This window comes from Tupaia chinensis, unplaced genomic scaffold, assembly GCF_000334495.1.
Source record: "Tupaia chinensis unplaced genomic scaffold, TupChi_1.0 Scaffold000118_1, whole genome shotgun sequence".
Taxonomy (NCBI): Eukaryota; Metazoa; Chordata; class Mammalia; order Scandentia; family Tupaiidae; genus Tupaia; species Tupaia belangeri.
Window position 1 is genome coordinate 1,197,914 of NW_006159584.1, and position 8,881 is coordinate 1,206,794.

The 8,881-nt window shown below is 38.8% G+C and overlaps 1 pseudogene; it reads right to left on the bottom strand.

Moving 5' to 3' along the window:
* Window positions 1-435: 435 nt before the first annotated feature.
* LOC102469654 (replication factor C subunit 3 pseudogene) overlaps window positions 436-8,881 on the bottom strand; it is a 29,361-nt pseudogene continuing 20,915 nt past the window's right edge.

Sequence of the window (8,881 nt, forward strand, 5' to 3'; positions counted from 1 at the left end):
AAGAGTATACCCCCACTACCCTGGAGCAGCCTCATACTGTATTTCTAGATTGCATCATTTCTGTGCTAACCCTTTTTTCTGGATTCAATACCAGTTCAAGGATACTAAGTAAGGAATTAGGCTGCCCTGTAGCAGTTGTTCTTTGCTTTTTTAGGTGAACATGGAAGCAATAGAAATTCTCCCTCCTTTTCAGGCTCTCCCTCCCCGCCAAACAAACAAACAAAGAAAAAACACACTGTTTATTAATCACAAATGTATGTGTCTTAGGCTGGGCTCTCCTAGAATACCCTAACTCACTAGCTAATGTTATTGTTAGAATAACTTTATAAAAATTTTTTCTGACATGATTAAGTAAAATTTATTTTGCCCACAGCACTTCCAAACTGCATATAAATACTGATACTGATGAATACTTGGAAGAATTACTGATAGAAATTAGGACACCTTGCCTTCCAATCCATCCTCCCTGAACTTCTTATAAAACACCATAAATTTGGCCACAAATGCTTCCAATTGATAGATGGCTTTGCTACCCAGCTGTAGAATATGGTCCTAATAAGCTTCCATCTGAATCACTTCCCCTTTCAGTTGTCCATCAGAGTAATGTAAAAGTTCTGAGAGAAGGCCCTTCGTTACCATCTCAAGAGGAATGCAGTGAGTTAGACGCTCATAGCATCCTCCATGAACTTCAGGGAGCCTTTGTGGAGTTTGCTGACAATGGCATTGATTGCAGTCTCCCTCAGCTACACCTCCCAATGTGTCTGAGGAATTTCTTGATCTATGGTAAGAGGATATTGATGCACTCTGCCGGTGTCACACATAAATAGGGGTTTTCTGCAATTTCTGTGGGACCTCTCTGCAAGTCTGTGAGCAAGCCTGTGAAGGGAGATTCAGACCTTTCCTGCACACAGTAGGTAACACATGACAAATACCTTGAATGCTGGGAGCAGACATAGAAACTGCCAGACACTATGAATAGGTGGTATCACTTCAGATGTAGAATTGCAGGAGCAGATCAACCTGCAGGCTTACATGAACTTTTCAATGGTTCTATATAAGGCATGTTGAACATCCTTGGTGTGTTTGTCAACTTCTGTCAATATCAATTTAAAATCTCTTTGAGAATTTGTTTCAAGTGGCTGTGATTGTGCCGCTGTTTCCAAAATCTCCTAAATTAACCACTCAGTCACTATTTCTAGCATCACTGAGATTAACTTCAAAGTGGTAATTATGTGCAATAGTACGGATTTCATTATTTTTGATGAGGAGTTGTGACGAATTGATGTTCAATTCTTAATTAATCCATGCCAATCCCATGAAGTTTACATAGAATATACATAATGCTTCTCTTTTTTCCAGCATCTGAAGGCCCATACACTAACAAATGAGGAAAGTCACCACGGTGCACCAGGTTGCACAGCTGGGCCACCTGCTCCTCGTGGTAGGGTAGTCTAGCTGTCCCCAGGAGCAGAGTTGGTATTTGTACATTCAGAGGCTCATGGCAGCTCTACCTTCTATTTTTTTTTTTTAAGAGAGATATTTGCTATAGGGTGCATGCACTCATCAGAGAGACAGAAAGTGAGAATTTACCACCACCATCCCCCACCCCCACCCCAAGAGGATGGCCACACCACTGTACCTTCTCCTCTATTCTTTTCTCGGAATCATGGGCATGTACACACGTGTACCTGGCATGAGTTTTAAGCCACTAGGTCCGGGACTCAAACCATGGTCAACTACATGGGAGTCCAGTGACATAACCATTATGCCATCTGCTGGTCCCAACATTTTTATTTATATACCAGAGAGCACAGGAGAAAGAAGAAATGAGAGAGAAGAGGAAAAGAAAGAGAACACTCCTCCCTCCAGTGGGACCTGGTCTCATCACAACCTCCTCCAATTCTCCATCTCCTCAGGATCCTGGGTACACTGACAAGCTCCAGGTATGTAAGCTGTCCAGGCCAGGATGTGAACTCTGCTTGACGGTATGTGATCTGCTCACTCTGCACTGTGTTTAACCCCTGCTTGATGGGGACAGCTCAATTTTTTCAGTTAGTTGAGTCAATGGTTGTTTTTTAAAATTTTTTTCATTTGTTTTAACTTTCTTTCTTTTTCTCTCTTCTTTCTTTCTTTCTTTCTCTTTCTTTCTTTCTATTTCTTCCTTTCTTTCTTTCATTTTAATTTGATTAGAGGACAGACTGAGAGAGTGAGGGGGGTGGTGAGAAAGCAAGCCACCAGGTCCAGGACTCGAACCATGCTTGTCCATGTGAGAGTCCAACACCCTTAACCACTATGCCACCTGCTGGCCCCAGTGGTTGGTTATTTTAATTAAGATGTTTTCACAAAGTCTTTCAATCCCAGCAATGAAAAGGTTCACAATGAGGTCTTGAAGGCTGTATTTATCTGTCTGCATGCAACCTTTTATTTTATAAACTAAATCACTAAATTAGGAGGGCATATGCATTTATTTATTTTAAGCTTTAAGAAATATTCCCAGGTTTATTTTTATATGATACTATCTGTGAAAGTAATATTTACCAACTTAAAATTATCAGCAATATGAAGTGTTCAGTAATAAGCCAACTTCCAATTTCATAAACCATTTCATTCTGGGAGCACAAATGCACTGGGTGAAAAATGGTAAATATAAAGCAAAGCAAAGCAAAGCAAAAACGTGCTACTCAACAAATTAAGCATGAATAATTTAGCTACCTATTTGACTTGCTAACTACAGGCTTGAATAATCTTAAGAAAATATTAATACTAACATTGAACACAAAAATCTCACCAAGCTTCTTTTACAAAACTGCTATTGGCAAGTGGGAAATGGAGGAAGGAAAGGATGGAGAAAAAGAAAGGAAGGGAAAGGGTGGTGAGTAGAAATAATTCTAATTGTATCAAAGATGCCCTCTGATTCTCTTTGTATGATATTGTTTAGTTGTTTCCTTCCTGCTTAGCTTTGGTTCAGTCTATCATCAGTTTTCATCTAATTTCTAAATTTCTGTAAAATCTGCCGTCATGTTTATATAAGCAAAATACAAGCAAAGTTAATTTTTTACTTTTTTTTTTTTTGAGAGGTTTTTTTTTCACTATAGGGCACGTGCGCTCGCCAGACAGACAGAGAGAGACATAGAGACAGAAAGCGAGAAATCACCCCCCAGGGGGGATGGTCACGCCGCAATCCCTTCTCCTCCATTCTCCTCCCGGGATCTTGGGCACGCACACACACGCGCCCGGCGTGAGTTTTAAGCCACCGGGTCCGGGACGCGAACCGCGGTCAACTACGTGGGAGTCCAGCAACATAGCCATTACGCTAACTGCTGGTTCCCAAGCAAAGTTAATTTTTTTAAGATACTCTGTTGCTTGTTAATAATCCTGGGAGGGTCTAAAAGGCACCTTTATCATTCTGTCCTCTTGCTTTAATATTTGAATCATCACTATTGATTATTCCTTTTACACTTTCTTAGTCATTGCCTTCATTATTTCTATCCACATTAAAAAAAAGATAAATCGCAGTTACACAATGTCACTGATCATGTATTCATTTTAATCTACTTGGAACGGTGTTAACCAGTTACATTAGAAAAAATAAATCCGAATTTGTATCCTAACTACCCTTTGCTTACTGAAATAATTGCGGTGTGCCATATAATATTTATTTAACTAAAATGCAGGATCGACTCTAAAGATGTAGTGAAGTCTTTCTGTTCGTCATCCTTTTCTCTCCTAAATGGTACTTACTGGAGGAAAGTACCACTGCTCAGTCACATCTGAAGGTTATGTTCAAATGCGCTTTATCTACAGTTTGCCTTTTCATTATACTTTTGATGAAAATATTTTTTCTTTATTGGTAAACTAATGTGAATTGTCCTAAGTCTGGCGGGAAGGTGCTGAGTGAATGAAGGCCTTTCTAGATTCATTGTCATGGCCTGTAGACAATGAATGACCCATCTGGGACTCGTATCAGTCTTATTTATGTGAAAATGTACTCTTGCTATCTTGTATTTATAATTTTATCATATAAACACACGATAATCTATAAATTACAGACTTTTAATTATTTAAATTCAACAAATGATTAGTGAACAATAACTATTTATCTGACACTTTGCTACACGCTGATCAGAAAATGATAACGTCAATTAAAGAGACTCAAAAGTCTCATGATGTAAAGGAAATAGATTAATGACCACAAAAATACATATGATATTATTGTAGCTACGTTTGCATTGTTCTTTTAGCCATAGTCCCATTAGAATATATGCTTCATTAGAAAAAATAGATTTTGGGAACTGCAGATGGTGAAACCGGTATGTCACTGGACTTCCAAGTAGTCAACCACGGTTTGAGTTCTGGACCCAGCAGCTTAAAACTCATGCCTGGTCTGGGTGTGTGCATGCCCAAAATCCCAAAAGAAGAATGGAGGAGAACAGATTGTGGAATAGCTATCCCCCCTGGGGGCTATTTCTGACTTTCTGTCTCTCAGTCTCTCTGATGAGAACATGCTCACTATAGCAAAGATCTCTCCCTAAAAGCAGTGAAAAGACAGACTTTATTCATTGCTATATATCCCTACTGCCAGTGCCTGACACATAGTAGATATTCAATAATCTATTCAGTAAGGAATGAATGAACAAAAAATAATAAGTAAAAAGTGCTATGAATGTGCAGAAGTTGGGACATTTCTGATAGCGTTATTGAGAAAACTTTTGACACAGGAAATGAGGTTTAAGTTAGAACATGAAGCATAATAAATTAATTGTCATGTAGAGCCAGGTGGTGGCTCAGTAGTGGCACAATTTAACCCACATGGGAAAAGTTGAGGATTCAAGTCCCTGGACCTCCCCCAATTGTCCATGACTCAGGCTAGTGAGAACTGGGGGCTATATGGTGGTATGGAGACTTTTCAGGAGGGCCTGCCTTTCTTTCTCTTTCTTATAAGAGAAAGAAATCAGGAGAAAGAAAGAAAGAAAACAAATGAAAGAAAAAAGAAAGAAAGAAAGAAATTGCCAGATAGTAAAAGACAAAAGGGAGCTGGCTCGTATTGTGATGGTTAAGGCAGCTGGATGCCTCATTGCCAAATACATAGTTCAAGTCCTGGACCTGGCAGTTTGGAAAACACCCTGGATGTGTGTGTGTGTGTCCAAATTCCAAAAAGAGAGAGAGATGGAGAAGGGATTGTGGTGTGACCATGCCTCATGGGATGTGCTTTCTGACTTTCTTTGTTTTTTTTCTGCCTCCATCTCTTTCCAGAAAGCTCACATGCCCTGTGACACATTTTTTTAAAAAAACAAGAGAAAAATGAAAGTAAACTGCTTCATATTTGTGAAAGCAGGGAAGCAGGAGCCAGTCTAATGTAAGGCATATCATATGGCTTATATACATACGTATAACATACATATATAGATATAATTGCAAAATCAGTTGTGCCACATAAAGCCATATTTCAAGAGCAAAATTTAAATTTAATTTGGAAATGTTCATTATAATTCTAATCCCCTCAGCTTTGACTCCCTCCCAGTTTCAAATCCCATACATGTAGGTTCAAATTTCCTATCATAAATGTGAACCTTTTCATAAGAAGCTGCCAGCTTGTTTCTCAACACAAATTTGGCATCTTTGTTTTCTTGATGACAAAAGATGGTGTTTTAAGCAAGACTTGTGATGCTTTCCTCCATATACTGTAAACATGAGCAATAATTGCATCATTTTCTTAATTTAATAGTGAGGCATCATAACAAATTAGACACAATCATTTACCAGCATGAAGCCTGCTATTTACCTCTCGTGAAAGGGCCTTGTCTCCTGAACACATGCAGAATTATTATTTCTTGGATGCACATTTAAAGACATTTCTTCTACAGCAGAGAAATTCAACTAATGAACTTGGTAATGGAATTGGAACTCTCAAGTATTTGCATTTTTTTAACAAACCTGAATTACATTACACTAGTGATGTTAATGTGACTTAAGCATATTTATTCTGAACATGACCTTAAAACTCTATACGATTAGCCTATTTAATCAACAGAATCTGTAGTTTCATTAGAATGTGTTTAATTTATTCTTTGTGATTATCATAATTTGGTATGAATGTGAAAGAAAGGAAAACAGGCATATTTCTTTTTTCTTTTCTTTTTTTTGAGAGGTTTTTCACTATAGGGCGCGTGCGCTCGCCAGACAGACAGAGAGAGACAGAGAGACAGAAAGCGAGAAATCACCCCCCAGAGGGGATGGCCACGCCGCAATCCCTTCTCCTCCATTCTCCTCTCGGGATCTTGGGCACGCACGCACACACGTCCGGCATGGGTTTTAAGCCATCAGGTCCAGGACGCGAACCACGGTCGACTACGTGGGAGTCCAGCGACATAGCCATTATGCTAACTGCTGGTTCCCAACAGGCATATTTCTAAAACAAAACTTTATAATGTATCTTCTGGGCTCTCAGAAATTTCTCCTTTCTTTTCTTTGTTTTTTTTTTTTTGGAGAGATTTTCACCGTAGGGCGCGTGCGCTGGCCAGACAGACAGAGAGAGACATAGAGACAGAAAGCGAGAAATCACCCTCCAGGGGGGATGGTCACGCCACAATCCCTTCTCCTCCATTCTCCTCTCGGGATCTTGGGCACGCACGCACACGTGCCCAGCATGAGTTTTAAGCCACCGGGTCCAGGACGCGAACCGCGGTCGACTACATGGGAATCTAGCGACATAGCCATTACGCTAACTGCTGGTTCCCTCCTTTATTTTCTTAAAAAGGCATTAGTCTATTACTGTAAATGGTTAGGTCTTCCACTAAGGGCAAAACAGCATCTTACTTGCTTTGGAATCAGTATAATCTTTCACAGAGTCTAGAGTTAAAGGAGAAGAATGACTGAAAAAAAAAATGGGTATGGTATAAATATCTTTTTTTGTTTGTTTGTTTGTTTTTGAGAGATTTTTGCTTAAGGACACATGCACTTACCAGAGAGACAAAGAAACAGAAAGAGAGAAATTACTTCCTAGGGGAATGACCACACTAAAATCCCTTCTCTTCCATCCTCCTCTTGGGATTTTGGGCACCCACATACATGTGCCCAGCATGAGTTTTAAGCCACCAGGATCAGGACTCAAACTGTGGTGGACTGTGTGGTAGCCCAGTGACGTAATCATTAGGCCATCTGCTGGTCCCCAGAAAGTGAGAAATCACCCCACAGGAGGCATGGCCAAGCTGCAATCCCTTCTCCTTTCTTCTCTTGGTATTTTGGGCACTCACAGTCATGGGCCCAGCATGAGTTTCAAGCTGCTGTGTCCAGGACTTGAACTGTTGTTGGCCACATGGGAGTCTAGCACCTTAAACACTGTGCCACCTGCTGGTCTGGTGTAAACATTAATGAATCCTCCTGTTCTCATCTCTTCGTTCGCTTTTTCAGAAACATTAAATAAGAGCTTATGTTAACATATAATGTAGTTTTTCTTATAAGACAAGAATAAAGAGATTAGTTTAAGAATCAAAGCATCATGGTTCAGCTTACATGTCATTCCTGATAAATCATAAAAGGATTGACTGGACCTTGCCATGATAATATTTCTTTCCTTTTTAAAAAATATTCTAACTTATTTTATACATTCAATCTTTATACATCACTACAACTTGTAAAATGAATTACCCATTATGAACACACTTTGCAGCAGTCCAGTTAAAGATATCATACACGTTATCAATGTACAATCCTCCATTTCTGAGTCCTCTAAATGTTTCCCCCCCTCTATTTTTCTCCTCTGTTTCTTTCCTCTCACTATCCTCCATCTCTTATACTCTTACCACACTGTCTCCAATATCCACAACCATTCTCCATGCTTTTATATCCTCCAATTTTTCAGTTTCTGCAATACTGTGTGGAAAGTCAGTTTATATTAAGTGAAGACATACAATGGCTCTCCTTCATAGCCTGGTTCACTTTACTCAGCAGTGAATCCTCCATATTAGTCCACTTTCTATTAAATACCAGGGTCTTGTTTTTAATGACTGAGTAGTATTCCATAGAGTATATGTGCCACACTTTTTCAATCCATTCATCTGTTCATGGACATTTGGGTTGGATCCATATCTTAGCAATTGTAAATAATGCATGATAAACACAGATATGCAAGCACTTTTCCAACTGAGCGTTCTCCTATCCTTTGGATAGACACCCAGGAATGGAATTGCTGGATCATATGGTAGTTCTATTTTTAGAACTTTGAGGAATCTCTATTGTTTTCCATAGTGGCTGGACTAATTTACATTCTCACCAGTAGTGTTGGGAAAACTGGGTATCCACCTACAGAAAGATGAATCTGGATTCTTATCTCTCACTATTAACAGAATCGACTCAAAGTGGATCAAAGATCTAAACCTAAAACCTTAAACTATAAAACTACTGGTGGAAAACACTGGGGAAACTCTGGGAGACATTGGAGTAGGCAAAGACTTCTTAAATAAGAGAGAGGTGAAACTCTATTTGCAGATGACATAATTATATACATAGAAGACCCAATGGTTTCCATGAAAAAATTTCTGGAAGTGATACATGAATATATTAAAGTCTCAAGATTCAAAATCAATATACAGAAATCTATAGCATTTCTATATGTGAACAACAGGCAGGCTGAGATATAACTAAAAAATGTTATTCCATTTACCATAGCCACAAAAAGTATAAGATACTTAGGAATAAATCTAGCCAAAGAAGTTAAAAACCTCCATGAGGAAAACTATGAGAAGTTAAAAAAAGAAATTGAAAATGACACAAGAAAACATGTTCCAGGATTAGAAGAATTAATATAATCAGAATGACAATTCTATCCAAATTAATCTACATATTTAATGCAATGCCAATCAAAGTACCAGACACATTCTTT